This window comes from Triticum aestivum, chromosome 6B, assembly GCF_018294505.1.
Source record: "Triticum aestivum cultivar Chinese Spring chromosome 6B, IWGSC CS RefSeq v2.1, whole genome shotgun sequence".
NCBI lineage: Eukaryota > Viridiplantae > Streptophyta > Magnoliopsida > Poales > Poaceae > Triticum > Triticum aestivum.
The window spans coordinates 206,130,147-206,150,129 of NC_057810.1; the positions used below are offsets into that span (position 1 = coordinate 206,130,147).

General features: G+C 40.8%; 1 long non-coding RNA gene across 9 annotated transcripts; it reads left to right on the plus strand.

Annotated features, from left to right (window-relative positions):
- The first annotated feature begins 3,208 nt into the window (after window positions 1–3,208).
- Window positions 3,209–8,680, plus strand: LOC123136588 (uncharacterized). Of its 9 annotated transcripts, none has more exons than XR_006467099.1 (5): window positions 3,209–3,757; window positions 3,925–4,074; window positions 4,180–4,506; window positions 5,309–5,973; window positions 6,069–8,680. It is a non-coding gene; the product is annotated as an uncharacterized lncRNA (long non-coding RNA). The 9 variants fall into 9 exon arrangements; XR_006467098.1 differs by having other exon boundaries at window positions 3,928–4,074; XR_006467100.1 differs by having other exon boundaries at window positions 3,209–4,506; window positions 6,069–7,673; window positions 7,819–8,680.
- The last annotated feature ends 11,303 nt before the right edge of the window (window positions 8,681–19,983 follow it).

Genomic DNA, 19,983 nt, shown 5'->3' on the forward strand with positions numbered 1-19,983 from the left:
AGCGGAGGAGTCCTCAATTTATGGTTTAACATAGGCATTAGAAGCATAATTATCATAACAATATTTTGAAGGAAATATGCCCTAGAGGCAATAATAAAGTTATTATTTATTTCCTTATTTCATGATAAATGTTTATTATTCATGCTAGAATTGTATTAACCAGAAACTTAGTACATGTGTGAATACATAGACAAAACAAAGTGTCCCTAGTATGCCTCTACTTGACTAGCTCGTTGGTCAAAGATGGTTATGTTTCCTAACCATAGACATGCATTGTCATTTGATGAACGGGATCACATCATTAGGAGAATGATGTGATGGACATGACCCATCCGTTAGCTTAGCATTATGATCGTTACAGTTTCATTGCTACTGCTTTCTTCATGACTTATACATGTTCCTCAGACTATGAGATTATGCAACTCCCGAATATCAGAGGAACACTTTGTGTGCTATCAAATGTGACAATGTAAGTGGGTGATTATAAAGATGCTCTACAGCTGTCTCCGAAGGTGTTTGTTGGGTTGGCATAGATCGAGATTAGGATTTGTCACTCCGTGTTTCGGAGAGGTATCTCTGGACCCTCTCGGTAATGCTCATCACTATAAGACTTGCAAGCAATGTGACTAATGAGTTAGTTGCAAGATGAAGTATTACGGAACGAGTAAAGAGACTTGCCGGTAACGATATTGAACTAAGTATGATGATACCGACGATCGAATCTCGGGCATGTAACATACCGATGACAAAGGGAACAATGTATGTTGTTATGCGGTTTGACCGATAAAGATCTTTGTAGAATATGTAGGAGCCAATATGAGCATCCAGGTTCCGCTATTGGTTATTGACCGGAGATGTGTCTCGGTCATGTCTACATAGTTCTCAAACCCGTAGGGTCCACACACTTAATGTTCAATGACGATATGTATTATGAGTTATGTGTATTTGATGACCGAAATTTGTTCGGGGTCCCGAGTGAGATCACGGACGTGATGAGGAGTCTCAAAATGGTCGAGACATAAAGATTGATATATTGGACGGCTATATTCGGTCACCGGAAGTGTTTCGAAAAGTTTCGGGTAAAACCGGAGTGCCCGAGGGGTTACCGGAACCCTCCGGGGAACTAATGGGCCACATTGGGCCTTGGTGGAGAGAGAGAGGGCGACCAGGGCAGGCCGCCCCCCTTCCCCTTGTGTCTGAATTGGACTAGGGAAGGGGAGCGGCGCCCCCCTTTCCTTCTCCCTCTCCCTGTCCTTCCTTCCTCCTCCCCCCCTCTTGGTGGAATCCTACGAGGACTAGTAGTCCTAGTAGGACTCCCCTCTTGGGGGCGCGCCCGAGGGGCCGGCCGGCCTCCCCCTTGCACCTTTATATATGGGGGTAGGGGGGCACCCTAGAACACACAAGTTTCTCTCCCAACCGTGTGCGGTGCCCCCTCCACAGTTACACACCTCGATCATATCATCGTAGTGCTTAGGCGAAGCCCTGCACCGGTAACATCATCATCACCGTCGCCACGCCGTCGTGCTGAAGAAACTCACCCTCGTCCTCAATTGGATCAAGAGCACGATGGATGTCATCAAGCTGAACGTGTGCTGAACGCGGAGGTGTCGTACGTCCGGTACTTGATCGGTTGGATCTGAAGAAATTCGACTACATCAACCGCATTATTGAAACGCTTCCGCTTTCGGTCTACGAGGGTACGTGGACACACTCTCCCCTCTCGTTGCTATGCATCACCTAGATAGATCTTGTGTGATCGTAGGAATTTTTTTAAAATTACCGCGTTCCCCAACAGTGGCATCAGAGCCATGTCTATACGTAGATGTTATATGCACGAGTATAACACACATAGTTGTGGGGGATAATAGTCATACTTCTTACCACCAACGTCGTATTTTGATTCGGCGGTATTGTTGGATGAAGCGGCCCGGACCGACATTACATGACCACGTTCATGAGACTGATTCTACCGACGTGCTTTTGCACATAGGTGGATGGTGATACGTCTTCAACGTATCTATAATTTTTGATTGCTCCATGCTACTTTATCTACTGTTTTGGACTATATTGGGCTTTATTTTCCACTTTTATATTATTTTTGGGACTAACCTATTAACCGGAGGCCCAACCCAGAATTGCTGTTTTTTGCCTATTTCAGTGTTTCAAAGAAACGGAATATCAAACAGAGTCCAAACGGAATGAAACCATCGGGAACGTGATTTTCTCACCGAATGTGATCCGGGAGGCTTGGACCCTACTCCAAGAAGCAGAAGAGTCGGTCATGAGGGTGGGGGCGCCCCCTAGGGCGCGCCCCCCTGCCTCATGGCCCCCCTGTTGCTCCACCAACGTACTCCTTCCTCCTATATATACCTACGTACCCCCGACAGATCAAATAAGGAGCTAAAAAACTAATTCCACCGCCGCAACTTTTTGTATCCACGAGATCCCATCTTGGGGCCTATTCCGGAGCTCCGCCGGAGGGGGCATCCACCATGAAGGGCTTCTACATCAACACCATAGCCCCTCTGATGAAGTGTGAGTAGTTTACTTCAAACCTTCGGGTCCATAGTTAGTAGCTAGATGGCTTCTTCTCTCTTTTTGGATCTCAATACAATGTTCTCCCCCTCTCTTGTGGAGATCTATTCGATGTAATCTTATTTTTTGCGGTGTGTTTGTTGAGACCGATGAATTGTGGGTTTATGATCCAGCTTATCTATGAATAATATTTGAATCTTCTCTGAATTCTTTTATGTATGATTGAGTTATCTTTGCAAGTCTCTTCGAATTATCCGTTTGATTTGGCCAACTAGATTGGTAGTTCTTGCAATGGGAGAAGTGTTTAGCTTTGGGTTCAATCTTGCGGTGTCCTTTCCCAATGACAACAGGGGCAGCAAGGCACGTATTGTATTGTTGCCATCGAGGATAACAAGATGGGGTTTTTATCATATTGCATGAATTTATCCCTCTACATCATGTCATCTTACTTAAGGCGTTACTCTGTTTTTAACTTAATACTCTAGATGCATGCTGGATAGTGGTCGATGAGTGAAGTAATTTCTACTCTTAATGGAGCAGTTGGTGAATAGTCTGTGCGGTTTATTTTCTCTGATCAATTTTCGTCGGTTATTTTTCGTCCGGTTTTTTTGTTCCACCTCCCACCACCCTTCGTACGTAACATTAGCTCCCTCCCACACACCGAACCGGTGGAGAAAAAAAATCCAGAAAAAACAGCGCACATGCCCCCGCTCCCTCAATCCCTAGCTAGCCGTCGCTCCTCTCCTCTTCTCCACCCACCGCCACCGCCGCCACCGCACCTCAATCCCGAGCCATTTCCTTCTCTCCCTCTATACCTCCTACACTACCGGCGCTCCTACCCGGACCATCCACGTCCTTCTGACCCACGCACGCCGCCTGCACTCCACGCCCCCACGCGACGCCACCACACCAAGGGGCACTGATGGCCGCCGCCGGCGTGGGTCTTGGACTTGTGGGCCACCTCATGCCGACATGGTGCCTCCCGGTGACGACCACCACCACCACCTCCTCCTCCTCCTCAAGCCATCACTGTCGCCTCCCCTCCACCATGGCTTGCCTGCGTGAGCCCGACACGGGAGGACGACGTCGACCATGCAGCGGAGCCTAGCGGGCGTGGACCAGCGCAGTGGTCGTCGCCAAGGATCGATGGCCGGCGCTGAAGAGGAGGGGGCCCTCTTCCTGCTGCTATCTTCCCCATCCCCTACGGGCTGGATCTAGAGAAGTACGGTGCATTCCTTCTCCCCTGTGTGTATTTGATGCAATTTGGGGTAACTTTGTAAATACAGGAACTTTGTGTGAACATTATGTGTGCAGTAACTTACAAGGAACATAAATGCTTGTACCGAGAGAGGGTGAGGGGCTGATTTGTCTAGCACTTTTCTCTTCTAGCAGATATATAAGTTGTTGCCGACGACTCCGGCCGGGCGGGTGATGTTATGCTTGACCACTTCTTGCATGAGATTGTTGACTTGTTGTCTTCTATCTCAAAAATGTCGCTCAGGTTCTTTCTCCGTGTGATAATCCAGCTCGGCTTGACTGGTATGAAAGTCGCATGTTATTCATGTCGCATGTTATTCAGGTTGCACATCTCACAATTGTTTAGAAGAAATGCATATCTTTATCCATATCTACATTTGCTTTTAGTCATAGCAAAAAGGGACAAGGACGGCGACTTCAACAGCGATAGGACGGAAGCCAGTATGCCTGGACCAACAAGCCGGTGTTCTTTATTCCCTTCTTTCATTATGTCGGGAGTGGATAATCAACTTTCGTTTTTCTTTTCTGTACCTTCTTATTTATGCATCTTAGTTAGGAAGCTAACTTCGTTTCTTTGCATCATCATGGAATATTTTTTGTAGGATTTGCAGACATTTGCTAAGCTTAAATACGTGAATATGGACATGTGGTATTATTCATTAGAGTGGGCAGGTGAATGTAGACAAATTCGGTGGTTTATAATTTTTATCAGAGGTTTGTGATGCTATTGTACATGTTCATTAATTTTTTATGGCTATTATTGCACATAGATCAACAACCAGCCTGTTGGTGTTGTTGCAAACTCTTTGTTGTTACATAATTTCAAATCAAATTTCTTAATCATGTACAGATATTTCAGTAAATGACTCCTTTAAACCATACCTAATATCATTATAATTACTAACCCATATTGTGTCCCATAACAAGATATTGGCAGTTAATTATCAATTCTGATGCAGATATTGAGTTCAACGACTTCAGCTGCACATGAAAAATGAGGAATATTTGGAAGTGCTTGAACTGAGTTATTTCCATGTTTTATTTTTAGGAATCCTCTATGTATTCATCTTGATATACCTGAACTTAGTTTTTGTTGTTATCGATTCTTGGTGTTGGAAGCTAGGCATAGTTAGGACGTCTTCCAGAAAAATAAACAATGTATCTAAAAGATCAAACATTAGAGTGTACATTCTTGGACTACAAGCTTGTCAAAAATCCTTAGTTACTATTCTTCCAGTACACAGAGATAAGGAGATTGGGAGTACACGGAGATAACAAGATTGGGGGCATGTCTGGTGGTTGCAATGAAATTGTTTATATTGCTGCTTACTGATTGTTGTACATATTTTTTCACCGACATAATAGGACTAAGTAATTTGATCATAAGATAGGTAATAATTGACTTCTGAAAACTGAACTAGCGAGTTAAAGTTTCTGGAAATATTGCAGAGCTAACTTACCTGATAGCCATGATATATATTTGAGTGATAATTGCTTTTTGATTGCGTGAACTAAGGCTAGAAGGAACTAAGGAGCGGCACTTGGAGAAGAGGGGTGCCAAAATCCAACAAGGAATTGGGCATGCAACCACTCCACTGACACAACAATCTCGTTACGTGACGCCGCGTAGATGCCCATTGCGGCGGTGGCCACTGACACCGACGACAATGTGGCATTGCAGCAAGCGACCCCGAAGTTGGCGAGGCCTGCAGCAGACCTCTGCTGTGCACGCCCATCCGACCCTACCTGACGGTGTTCCCTGAGCCATGGTTTGTGCCTTCTCCTCCCCTATATCATCTAACTAATTCCTTGCATGCCATCACCACACAATCCACTAGAGGTAGACTAAGCCATACTGGAAACGAGCTTCTGATTTTCCAGTTTATTTTGTTTCAGAGTTTGCAGTATTTCCCCACTTGATCATGTATACTTCTCTTTTTAATGTATCTATGGTCCTCCTTATACAAAGAAGTTATTCTTTGTAGGTGATGTAAAGTCTTCTTTCTTTTTTGGCTAAAAACGTTCATTGTAGAAAACAAAATTCATGCCTAATGAATGTGTTAGGTGAGATGTGGAGTAAGAGGAGACACCAGACCAGCTCGCAATGCAGTTGGCATGGTTAACATTACAATCTTGGAAAATGATCACCTCTATAGACGAAGGATTTATGGACGTACGAAGGTACTACATTAAGTGCAAACGCAAGATCTCTCACAAGTATTTCTTCCTCTCCCTTTTTTGAGTCTCCAATCACTGTTTATGCTTTATTACTGCAGGAATGTGGCATATATTATCTAGAAAATGGAATGCTTCCTCCTGATGCCCAATCATGGTGTCATGCTTCATTTGATCCCAAACAACTACTTTGTTTAGTAATTTATTTACTCTTCATCACTGCCTGCAATTTTGATCATTGACTATAGTTTGTAAATCAACTTGAATTTAACTTGGTAAGTTTTAATTGTCTGTTTTTTTCGCTTATCGGTTATGTATGGAGGTTGTCACATGTTTGATTGGACTTCAATTTGGACATTTAGTCCTACATTTCGAGGTATAAGATTGTTGTTTGTTTCTATATTTGAACATTTCTTCTTATGGCGTAGAAACTGTATTCTATTTTCCCTTTTTTGGGCTAACTTGCCTGTAGAAGCTCAAAGGAAGAATTATCGATTGGCTAATCTCTTCTTTCAACCTGTTAGAACTTACATTTTTCCTGCTTAAAGTATTACATGAATACACTAGATAATCACTGGAGCCTGCAGAGTTGACGCAGTATAACAGATTAGCCTGATGCTAAAAGATGTAGTCATGCAGACCTCACCAATGAGTGAATGTTGGATTAGGTCCTAATCATCCGGATATTGCAGCAACTCTTATAAATGTGGCAATGATGTACCAGGATGCGAGCAATATGAGTACTGCTCTTAGGTATCTTCAGGAAGCACTTAAGAAGAATGAGTGCCTTTTAGGCCCAGGTCATATTCAAACAACAGTTCGCTATCATGCTCTCGTCATTGCATTCAGCTGTATGGGTGCATACAAGCTTTCAGTTTAGGTTAGTTCTGACGAAAAAATGGCGGAATAACATTGTGACACATTTTACTGACTTCATGATTTTGGTGGCAGCATGAAACCTAGGCGCATGATATACTGGTAAAACAGTTAGGGAGTGATGATTCACAAACAAAATATCCAGAAAATTAGTTGAATACATTTAAGGGGCGAGAACAACAAGTATGTGCTGAAAAATTATTTCACATGGTTGCTTCACTCTTGGTTCAGGGATTCTTGCACATTCCCAAAGTAGCAACTTCAAGTTATAGGTAGGAGAAAGTTGCACTTAATGGCTTCAGATCGTGCACATTACATTTTTTCATAGGGGCATATGTTTTTTTGCGAATATGCAAAGCTTGCGTATCATTCCATTATTAGAAAAGAGAATGAGTATAGTCGAGGGTACAACACATGACATGAACGTGCAAAGGCATGAACACTGAACCCGGAGCAGAGAGACAAGGGATGCTCAGCCCAAACATGGAAAAGACACAACTAAACCCACCAATCCTAGAACTAGGGAGGCAGACCAAACAAGCATGACATCGGACATCTCCAAATCCATCACCGGGGACGCCGCAAGCAAGCAAGATAGCGCCTTCAAGAAGGAGAACAACGTCGCAAAGCCGCCACCATACGATCTGGAGAACCGGACCTAGGGTTTCCCACAATGCTCGAAGAGATGTTTATTTGATCTCAAGTTTATTCAAAGTGGGCCACGAGAACTTTATGAATCTGCTTGGCTATTGGTGAAGAACAAAATCCTTTCATCAGAGGTACGATGTTTGAATAAGGTCAAAATGGGGCTCTCTTCGAGCATCTCCATGGTAAGTGTGTACTGATTCTGTTAATTTTCTTACTGTCAACAGAATGGTTCCTATAACGTGCATCCAGTTCAACAATTTTAGCATGTGTTGGTAGCCAACAATTACTAATAATCAGTATTTGATAATGCTTTGGATTATTCTGCAGTTCTTTTTTTACCGCAGTTATGTTGCAGTCAAAGATACTGAGAACATGGACTGGATGACCCAACTTCAAATGGCGATGGGGATAGCTTACTGTCGAGAGAACATGCTTAAGCTGAATCTACCTGCTAGGCCAAGGAACCTCATCTCAACAGTTATGTTGCAACGGTGTCAGATCTTGATGTCTGGAATGGCACCAAGGGATCTGATTCTGTCACTGATGATTGCATCATGCTATATTTCATTGTGCATCAGGATGGCATCATGCTTAAGTTGAATCTACATACTATAGCTTACTGACGAAGATAATGGCTGCATCTTTTTTAGTTGGTCTCGTCGCATCTAATAGAAAACATACAACTTGATACATTCTGTCGGATGCATATCTTTTTTTCCTGGAAGTCGAACACTCAGAGCAATGATGGTAAACCAGGGGGCATTTATTTTTTTAGTTACAGATTTGCTCAGCAGTCTTGGTGACGTATGATATTTCCTTGGGGGCAAATTCAGATATTTTGCCTCTTTTTCAGATAGCTAAAGATGGTTTTGCTGGCCCCTTGTTTCTTGAAGATAATCTCTTTTGCGCTGTGGAATATTTGGAAATAGATGAATGCTTGGATTTTTTAAGGGAAGCAAGCATCTTTATCCGGATGGCTCTGGTCACATAGAGTTAAAACCAAAGTCCACTCTAAGTGCTTGGATCTCCTCTACGTCTTGAGCTTTTGATCCTTAGACTTTAATTTTTCTTTTTCTTTTAGGGGTATCCTCTACCTCTATGTAATCATGTAGCTTTGTACATTACTCCCCTTTTTCCTCGCTCTATTAATGAAAATTACATAGTAGGGGGTTCCCCTACTGTTTGCCCATCTTTTTTTTAAGAAACATCGCTGAAAAGTCTTATTTTTTATTTCATTTAATTTCCTTAGTCATGTGTTGAAATGTTGGGAGATTAAAGTTTATGCTCTATTCACACACCGTGGAGGCAACCATGGCAGTCATAGAGGGGGCTTCTAGATAAAGTAAGACACTAATTGTATATATAACCAGGTTTTGTATACAATGCATGATGAGTATTCTATGTTGCACATTCATAAATCTCCCACGTGAAATTTTCATGACGTTTTATAGGAATTTCTCAAGCACATCAAGGAGATCTTAGTTTATAATAGATACTCCCTCTCTCTTATATTTCTTTACGAAGGGAGTAATTATTAGCGCTCTCTTTGTATTCATTGTTGAATTACATTCTAAGTGGAGTGGATTTTATTTTTTCTATACATGTGAAATTTGAGTAACGAGTTATATATTTATTATTCAGACGGGGTACCGTAGCGGGCTTCCACCTAGCTACATACATTACATTTGTATAGGTGCGTTGGTGCAATCATGAAAGAAAAAATCCCGTGGCAACGCACGGGCGTTCTACCAGTAGTAGTAGATGCAGAATCGTTTCGATCTACTTGTCTCAGATGTGATGCCTATATACATGATCATACCTAGATATACTCATAACTATGCTCAATTCTGTCAATTGCTCAACAGTAATTTGTTTACCCACCGTAGAATACTTATGCTCTTGAGAGAAGACACTAGTGAAACCTATGGCCCCCGGGTCTATTCTCATCATATCAATCTCCATCACTTTATTATTTGCTTTGTTTTTTACTTTGCCTTTTACTTTTCACTTTGCATCTCTATACCAAAAATACCAAAAATATTATTTATCATCTCTATCAGATCTCACCCTCGTAAGTGACCGTGAAGGGATTGACAACCCCTAATCACGTTGGTTGCGAGTAGCTATCGTTTTGTGTAGGTACGAGGGACTTGTGCATGGTCTCCTACTGAATTGATACCTTGGTTCTCAAAAACTGAGGGAAATACTTACATTACTTTGCTGCATCATCCTCTCCTCTTCGGGGAAATCCAACGCAGTGCTCAAGAGGTAGCAAGAAGAATTTCTGGCGCCGTTGCCGGGGAGGCTCACACAAGCAAGTCAACCATACCAAGTACCCATCACAATTCCTATCTCTCGCATTATATTATTTGCCTCTCATTTTCCTCTCCCCCACTTCACCCTTGCCGTTTTATTCGCCCTCTCTTTCCCAATCTCCTCCTCTCTTTCCCTTTTGCCTTTTCCCGTTGCCTTTCTCTTTGCTTGTGTGTTGGATTACTTGTTGCCATGGCGCAAGATAATACCAAATTGTGTGACTTCTCGAATACCAATAACAATGATTTTCTTAGTACTCCGATTGCTCCTCTTAATAATGATGAGTCTTGTGAAATCAATACCGCTTTGCTGAATCTTGTTATGAAAGATCAATTCGTCGGCCTTCCTAGTGAAGATGCCGCTACTCATCTAAACAATTTTGTTGATTTGTGTGATATGCAAAAGAAGAAAGATACGGATAACAATATTGTCAAATTGAACTTATTTCCGTTTTCACTTAGAGATCGTGCTAAAGTTTGGTTTTCATCTTTGCCTAAAAATAGTATTGATTCTTGGAACAAGTGCAAAGATGCTTTTATCTCTAAGTATTTTCCTCCCGCTAAGATCATCACTCTTAGGATCGATATTATGAATTTTAAACAACTTGATCATGAGCATGTTGCCCAATCTTCGGAAAGAATGAAATTGATGCTTCGCAATTGCCCTACTCATGGTTTGAATTTATGGATGATCATACAAAAAAATTTATGCCGGTTTGAACTTTGCTTCTAGAAATCTCTTAGATTTGGCCGCGGGAGGCACGTTTATGGAAATTACGTTAGGAGATGCTACAAACTTGCTTGATAATATTATGGCCAATTATTCTCAATGGCACACCGAAAGATCTTCTAGTAAAAAAGTGCATGCTATAGAAGAAATCAATGTTTTGAGTGAAAAGATGGATGAACTTATGAAGATGTTTGCTACAAAAAATACTTCTCTTGATCCCAATGATATGCCTTTGTCTACTTTGATTGAGAATAATAATGAATCTATGAATGTGAATTTTGTTGGTAGGAATAGTTTTGGAAATAACGCGTATAGAGGGAATTTTAATTCTAGGCCTTATCCTAGTAATCCTTCTAATAATTATGGAAATTCCTACAACAACTCTTATGGAAATTTTAATAAGTTGCCATCTGAATTTGAGAGTAGTGTTAAAGAGTTTATGAATTCACAAAAGAATTTTAATGCTTTGCTTGAAGAGAAATTGCTTAAAGTTGATGATTTGGCTAGGAACGTTGATAGAATTTCTCTTGAAATTGATTCTTTAAAGCTTAGATCTATTCCTCCTAAGCATGATATCAATGAGTCCCTCAAAGCCATGAGAAATTCTATTGATGAGTGCAAAGAAAGAACCGCTAGGATGCGTGCTTCCAAATATGCCTTTATTAAAGCGTGTTTTTCCAATTTCTATGAAAATCAAGATAAAGATCTAAAAGTTATTGATGTGTCCCCCATTAAATCTTTGTTTTGCAATATGAATCTTGATGAAACTGAATATGATCTTCCTTTACCTAGAAGGCGTTCTAAGAATTCGGAGTTTCTAGATCTTGATGATGAAATTGATGAAAGTGGGATTGAAAGAAATAAAAATCTAGATGTTGCTAAACCCACTATTTTGGATCTCAAGGAATTTAATTATGAAAATTGCTCTTTGATTGGTTGTATTTTCTTGTTGCAATCCATGCTAGATTCTCCTCATGCTTATAGTCAAAATAAGGCCTTTACCGAACACATTGTTGATGCCTTGATGCAATCTTATGAAGAAAAACGTGAGTTGAAAGTTTATATTCCTAGAAAACTCTATGATGAGTGGGAACCTACTATTAAAATTAAAATTAAAGATTATGAGTTTCATGCTTTGTGTGATTTGGGTGCTAGTGTCTCTACTATTCCCAAAACTTTGTGTGATTTGCTAGATTTCCGTGACTTTGAAGATTGCTCTCTAAACTTGCATCTTGCGGATTTCACTATTAAAAAGCCTATGGGAAGAATTAATGATGTTCTTATTGTTGCAAATAGGAATTATGTGCCAGTAGATTTTATCGTTCTTGATATAGATTGCAATCCTTCATGTCCTATTATTCTTGGTAGACCTTTCCTTAGAACGATTGGTGCAATCATTGATATTAAGGAAGGGAATATTAGATTCCAATTTCCCTTAAAGAAGGGCATGGAACACTTCCCCAGAAAGAAAATAAAATTACCATATGAATCTATCATGAGAGCCACTTATGGATTGCCTACCAAAGATGGCAAAACCTACATCTATCCTTGCTTTTATGCCTAGCTAGGGGCGTTAAACGATAGCGCTTGTTGGGAGGCAACCCAATTTTATTTTTTGTTTTTTGTTTTTGCTTCTGTTTAGGAATAAATAATCCATCTAGCCTCTGTTTGGATGTGTTTTTATGTTTTAATTAGTGTTTGTACCAAGTAGAACCTATAGGATAACCTACGATGATAGTTGATTTGATTCCGCTGAAAAACAGAAACTTTGCACGCACGAATATAATTTTTTTAAATCACAGGAACGTGTTTTTGCGTTGATTCCTTTTGCTGCTGTTCAATAAACAAATTTTCCAGGACTTCCTATTTTGGTAGAATTTTTAGAGTTCCAGAAGTTTGCGTTAGTTACAGATTGCTACAGACTGTTCTGTTTTTGACAGATTCTGTTTTGCGTGTGTTGTTTGCTTATTTTGATGAATCTATGGCTAGTAAAATAGTTTATAATCCATAGAGAAGTTGGAATACAGTAGGTTTAACACCAATATAAATAAAAAATGAGTTCATTACAATATCTTTAAGTAGTCTTTTGTTTTCTTTCTCTAACGGAGCTCACGAGATTTCTATTGAGTTTTGTGTTGTGAAGTTTTTAAGTTTTGGGTGAATTCTTTTGATGGATTATGGAATAAGGAGTGGCAAGAGCCTAAGCTTGGGGATGCCCATGGCACCCCCAAGATAATCCAAGGACACCAAAAAGTCAAAGCTTGGGGATGCCCCGGAAGGCATCCCCTCTTTCTTCTACTTCCATCGGTAATTTACTTGGAGCTATATTTTTATTCACCACATGATATGTGTTTTGCTTGGAGCGTCTTGTATCATTTGTGTCTTTGCTTGTTAGTTTACCACAATAATCCTTGCTGTACACACCTTTTGAGAGAGCCATACATGAATTGGAATTTGCTAGAATACTCTATGTGCTTCACTTATATCTTTTGAGCTTAATAGTTTTGCTCATAGTGCTTCACTTATATCTCTTGAGCGTGATAATTTTTGCTCTAGCGCTTCACTTAGATCTTTTAGAGCACGGTGGTGGATTTGTTTTAAAGAAACTATTGATCTCTCATGCTTCACTTAGATTATTTTGAGAGTCGTTATTAGCATGGTAATTTGCTTAATATTAATATACTTGGTGTTCAAGATATGTGAAACTTTCTTTTGAGTGAATTGAATACTAAGATAAGTTTGATGCTTGATAATTGTTTTGAGATATGGAGGTGATAATATCAAAGTCGTGCTAGTTGAGTAATTGTGAATTTGAGAAATGCTTGTGTTGAAGTTTGCAAGTCCCGTAGCATGCACGTATGGTTAAAGTTGTGTAACAAATTTGAAACATGAAGTGTACCTGTCTTGTGCATCCTTATGAGTGGCGGTCGGGGACGAGCGATGGTCTTTTCCTACCAATCTATCCCCCTAGGAGCATGCGCGTAGTACTTGATTTTTTATGACTTCTAAATTTTTGCAATAAGTATATGAGTTCTTTTGACTAATGTTGAGTCCATGGATTATACGCACTCTCACCTTTCTGCCTTTGCTAGCCTCTTCGGTACCGTGCATTGCCCTTTCTCACCTTGAGAGTTGGTGCAAACTTCGCCGGTGCATCCAAACCCCGTGATACGATACGCTCTATCACACATAAACCTCCTTATATCTTCCTCAAAACAGCCATCATACCTACCTATCATGGCATTTCCATAGCCATTCCGAGATATATTGCCATGCAACTTCCATCATCATCATCATCATCATGACATACATTAGTTTTGTCATATTGCCATTGCATGATCATGTAGTTGACATCGTATTTGTGGCAAAGCCACCATGCATTATTTTTCATACATGTCACTCTTGATTCATTGCACCATCCCGGTATACCACCGAAGGCATTCATATAGAGTCATATCTTGTTCTAAGTTTTGAGTTGTAATCCTTATGTTGTAATCAATAAAAGTGTGATGATCATCATTATTAGAGCATTGCCCAAATAAAAAAAGAGAGAGAGAAAGGCCAAAAGAAAAAAAGGCCCAAAAAATGGGCAATGCTACTATCTCTTTTTTCACACTTGTGCTTCAAAGTAGCACCTTGTTCTTCATGTAGTGAGTCTTATATATTGTGCTTCAAAGTAGCACCTTGTTCTTCATGTAGTGAGTCTCATAAGTTGTCTTTTTATACTAGTGGGAATTTTTCATTATAGAACTTGGCTTGTATATTCCTACAATGGGCTTCCTCAAATGCCCTAGGTCCTCATGAGCAAGCGAGTTGGATGCACACCCACTAGTTTTCTTTTGTTGAGCATTCATTGCTCTAGTTCATCCGTTGCATGGCAATCCCTACTCCTCATGTTGACATCAATTAATGGGCATCTCCATAGCCTGTTGATTATCCTCGTCAATATGAGACTTTCTCTTCTTTTTTTGTCTTCTCCACACAATCCCCATCATCATATTCTATTCCACCCATAGTGCTATATCCATGGCTCACGCTCATGTATTGTGTGAAGGTTGAAGAAGTTTGAGATTATTTAAGTATGAAACAATTGCTTGGCTTGTCATCGGGGGTATAGAAGTTGGGAACATCTTTGTGTGACGAAAATGAAGCATAGCCTAACTATATGATTTTGTAGGGATGAACTTTCTTTTGCCATGCTATTTTGAAAAGACATGATTGCTTTGATTAGTATGCTTGAAGTATTATTATTTTTATGTCAATATGAACTTTTGTCTTGAATCTTTCGGATCTGAATATTCATGCCACAATTAAGAAGATTTACATTGAAATTATGCCAAAGTATCACTCCGCATCAAAAATTCTTTTTTATCATTTATCTACTTGAGGACGAGCAGGAATTAAGCTTGGGGATGCCTGATACGTCTCCAACGTATCTATAATTTTTGATTGCTCCATGCTACTTTATCTACTGTTTGGACTATATTGAGCTTTATTTTCCACTTTTATATTATTTTTGGGACTAACCTATTAACCGGAGGCCCAGCCCAGGATTGCTGTTTTTTTGCCTATTTTAGTGTTTCGAAGAAACGGAATATCAAACGGAGTCCAAACGGAATGAAACCTTCGGGAACGTGATTTTCTCACTAAACGTGATCCAGGAGGCTTGGACCCTACTCCAATAAGCAGAAGAGTCGGTCACGAGGGTGGGGGGCGCCCCCCTAGGGCGCGCCCCCTGCCTCGTGGCCCCCCGTTGCTCCACCGACGTACTCCTTCCTCCTATATATACCTACGTACCCCCGACAGATAAAATAAGGAGCCAAAAACCTAATTCCACCGTTGCCGCCGTTTGGTTTGGCCAACTAGATTGGTAGTTCTTGCAATGGGAGAAGTGTTTAGCTTTGGGTTCAATCTTGCGGTGTCATTTCCCAGTGTCAGTAGGGGCAGCAAGGCACGTATTGTATTGTTGCCATCGAGGATAACAAGATGGGGTTTTTATCATATTGCATGAATTTATCCCTCTACATCATGTCATCTTACTTAAGGCGTTACTCTGTTTTTAACTTAATACTCTAGATGCATGCTGGATAGCGGTCGATGAGTGGAGTAATAGTAGTAGATGTAGAATCATTTCGATCTACTTGTCTCGGACGTGATGCCTATATACATGATCATACCTAGATATACTCATAACTATGCTCAATTCTGTCAATTGCTCAACAGTAATTTGTTCACCCACCGTAGAATACTTATGCTCTTGAGAGAAGCCACTAGTGAAACCTATGGCCCCGGTTCTATTCTCATCATATCAATCTCCATCACTTTATTATTTGCTTTGTTTTTACTTTGCCTTTTACTTTTCACTTTGCATCTCTATACCAAAAATACCAAAAATATTATTTATCATCTCTATCAGATCTCACCCTCGTAAGTGATCGTGAAGGGATTGACAACCCCTAATCGCGTTGGTTGCGAGTAGCTATCGTTTTGTGTAGGTACGAGGGACTTGTGTGTGGTCTCCTACTGGATTGATACCTTGGTTCCCAAAAACTGAGGGAAATACTTATGCTACTTTGCTGCATCATCCTCTCCTCTTCGGGGAAATCCAACGCAGTGCTCAAGAGGTAGCAGCTGGCGGGTGTCTGTTTCTCCAACTTTAGTTGAATCATGTTTGACAACGACCGGTCCTTGTTGAAGGTTAAAACATCACACTTGACGAAAAATCATTGTGGTTTTGATGTGTAGGTAAGAACGGTTCTTGCTAGAAGCCCGTAGCAGCCACGTAAAACTTGCAACAACAAAGTAAAGGACGTCTAACTTGTTTTTGCAGGGCTTGCTGTGATGTGATGTGGCCAAGACATGATGTGATATAATTTGTTGTATGAGATGATCATGTTTTGTAACAAAGTTATCGGGAACTAGCAGGAGCCATATGGTTGTCGCTTTATTGTATGCAATGCAATCGCCATGTAATTGTTTTACTTTATCACTAAGCGGTAGCGATAGTCGTAGAAGCAATAGTTGGCGAGACAACAACGATGCTACGATGGAGATCAAGGTGTCGCACCGGTGATGATGGAGATCATGACAATGCTTCGGTGATGGAGATCATGAGCACAAGATGATGATGGCCATATCATGTCACATATTTTGATTGCATGTGATGTTTATCTTTTATGCATTTTATTTTGCTTAGTATGGCATTAGCATTATAAGATGATCCCTTACTAAATTTCAAGGTATAAGTGTTCTCCCTGAGTATGCATCGTTGCTACAGATCGTCGTGCTGAGACACCACGTGATGATCGGGTGTGATAAGCTCTACGTTCACATACAACGGGTGCAAGTCAGTTTTGCACACGCAGAATACTCGGGTTAAAGTTGACGAGCTTAGCATATGCAGATATGGCCTCGGAACACTGAGACCGAAAGGTCGAACATGAATCATATAGTAGATATGATCAACATAGTGATGCTCACCATTGAAAGCTACTCCATCTCACGTGATGATTGGACATGGTTTAGCTGATTTGGATCACGTGATCATTTAGATGACTAGAGGAATGTCTATCTAAGTGGGAGTTCTTAAGTAATATGATTAATTGAACTTTAATTTATCATGAACTAAGTCCTGATAGTTATTTTGCATGTCTATGTTATTGTAGATCAATGGCCCGTGCTATTGTTCCTTTGAATTTTAATGCGTTCCTAGAGAAAGCTAAGTTGAAAGATGATGGCAGCAACTACATGGACTGGGTTCGTAACTTGAGGATTATCCTCATTGCAGCACAGAAGAATTACGTCCTGGAAGCACCGTTTGGTGGCAGGCCTCCTGCAGATGCTACTTATGACGTTAAGAACGTCTGGCAGAGAAAAGCTGATGACTACTCGATAGTTTAGTGTGCCGTGCTTTATGACTTAGAATCGGGATTTCAAAGACGTTTTGAACGTCATGGAGCATATGAGATGTTTCAAGAGTTGAAGTTAATATTTCAATCAAATGCCCGATTTGAGAGATATGAAGTCTCCAACAAGTTCTACAACTGCAAAATGGAGGAGAATAGTTCTGTTAGTTAACACATACTCAGAATGTCTGGGTACCATAACCACTTGACTCAGCTGGGAGTTAATCTTCCTGATGATAGTGCCATTGACAAAGTTCTTCAATCACTGCCACCAAGCTATAAGTCTTCGTGATGAACTATATGCAAGGGATGAACAAGACTATTCCCGAGCTCTTCACAATGCTAAAGGCTGCGGAGGTAGAAATCAAGAAAGAGCATCAAGTGTTGATGGTCAACAAGACCACTAGTTTCAAGAAAAAGGGCAAAGGGAAGAAGGGGAACTTAAAGAAGAATGGCAAGAAATTTGTTGCTCAGGAGAAGAAACCCAAGTCTGGACCTAAACCTGATACTGAGTGCTTCTACTACAAAGGGACTGGTCACTGGAAGCGGAACTGCAACAAGTATTTGGCGGATAAGAAGGATGGCTAAGTGAAAGGTATATTTGATATACATGTTATTGATGTGTACCTAACTAATGCTGGTAGTAGTGCCTGGGTATTTGATACTAGTTCTGTTGCTCATATTTGCAACTCGAAACAGGGGCTAAGGATTACATGAAGACTGGCTAAGGACAAGGTGACGATGCACATGGGAAATGGTTCCAAGGTCGATGTGATCGCCGTTGGCACACTACCTCTACATCTATCTTTGGGATTATTTTTAGACCTGAATAATTGTTATTTGGTGCCAGCGTTGAGCATGAACATTATATCTGGATCTTGTTTGATGCGAGACGGTTATTCATTTAAATCGAAGAATAATGGTTGTTCTATTTATATGAGTTATATCTTTTATGGTCATGCACCCTTGCTGAGTGGTCTATTTTTGTTGAATCTCGATCGTGATGATACACATGTTCATAATATTGAAGCCAAAAGATGCAAAGTTGATAATGATAGTGCAACTTATTTGTGGCACTGTCGTTTGGGTCATATCGGTGTAAAGCGCATGAAGAAAGTCCATGCTGATGGATGATGACCCACAAGTGTAGGGGATCTATCGTAGTCCTTTTGATAAGTAAGAGTGTCGAACCCAAGGAGGAGCATAAGGAAATGATAAGCGGTTTTCAGTAAGGTTTCTCTGCAAGCACTGAAATTGTAGGTAACAGATAGTTTTGTGATAAGATAAATTGTAACGGGTAACAAGCAATGGAAGTAAATAAAGTGCAGCAAGGTGGCCCAATCCTTTTTGTAGCAAAGGATAAGCCTGAACAATTTCTTATAATGAGAAAAGAGCTCCCGAGGACACATGGGAATTATCGTCAAGCTAGTTTTCATCACGCTCATATGATTCGCGTTCGGTACTTTGATAATTTGATATGTGGGTGGGTCGGTGCTTGGGTACTGCCCTTACTTGGACAAGCATCCCACTTATGATTAACCCCTATTGCAAGCATCCGCAACTACAAAAGAAGTATTAAGGTAAACCTAACCACATCATTAAACATGTGGATCCAAATCAGCCCCTTACGAAGCAACGCATAAACTAGGTTTAAGCTTCTGTCACTCTAGCAACCCATCATCTACTTATTACTTCCCAATGCCTTCCTCTAGGCCCAAATAATGGTGAAGTGTCATGTACTCGACATTCACATAACACCACTAGAGGAAAGACAACATACATCTCATCAAAATATTGAACGAATACTAAATTCACATGACTACTAATAGCAAGACTTCACCCATGTCCTCGGGAACAAACGTAACTACTCACAAAGAATATTCATGTTCATAATCAGAGGAGTAATAATATGCATTAAGGATCTGAACATATGATCTTCCACCAAGTAAACCAATTAGAATCAAATACAAGGAGTAATCAACACTATTAGCAACCCACAAGTACCAATTTGTGGTTTGGATACAAGATTGGATACAAGAGATGAACTAGGGTTTTGAGAGGAGATGGTGCTGGTGCAGATGTTGATGGAGATTGACCCTCTCCCAATGGGAGGATTTTTGGTGATGATTATGGTGATGATTTCCCCCTCCCAGAGGGAAGTGTCCCCGGCAGAACAGCTCTGCCGGAGCTCTATATTGGTTCTGCCAAGGTTCCGCCTCGTGGCGGCGGAGTTTCGTCCCGTAAGCTTGCCCACGTTTTTTTCCTAGGGTAAAAGCCTTCATGTAGCAGAAGATGGACACTGGAGGGCCACCAGGGGGCCCAGGAGACAGGGAGCGCCCAGTAGGGGTGGGCGCACCCCCCACCCTCCTGGCCAGGGTGTGGGCCCCCTGAGGTGTTTCTTCCGCTCAATAATTCTTATTAATTTCAAAAATAAGTGTCGTGGAGTTTCAGGATTTTTGGAGCAATGCAGAATAGGTTTCCAATGTTTGCTCCTTTTCCAGCCAGAATTCCAGGTGCCGGCATTCCCCCCTCTTCATGGTAAACC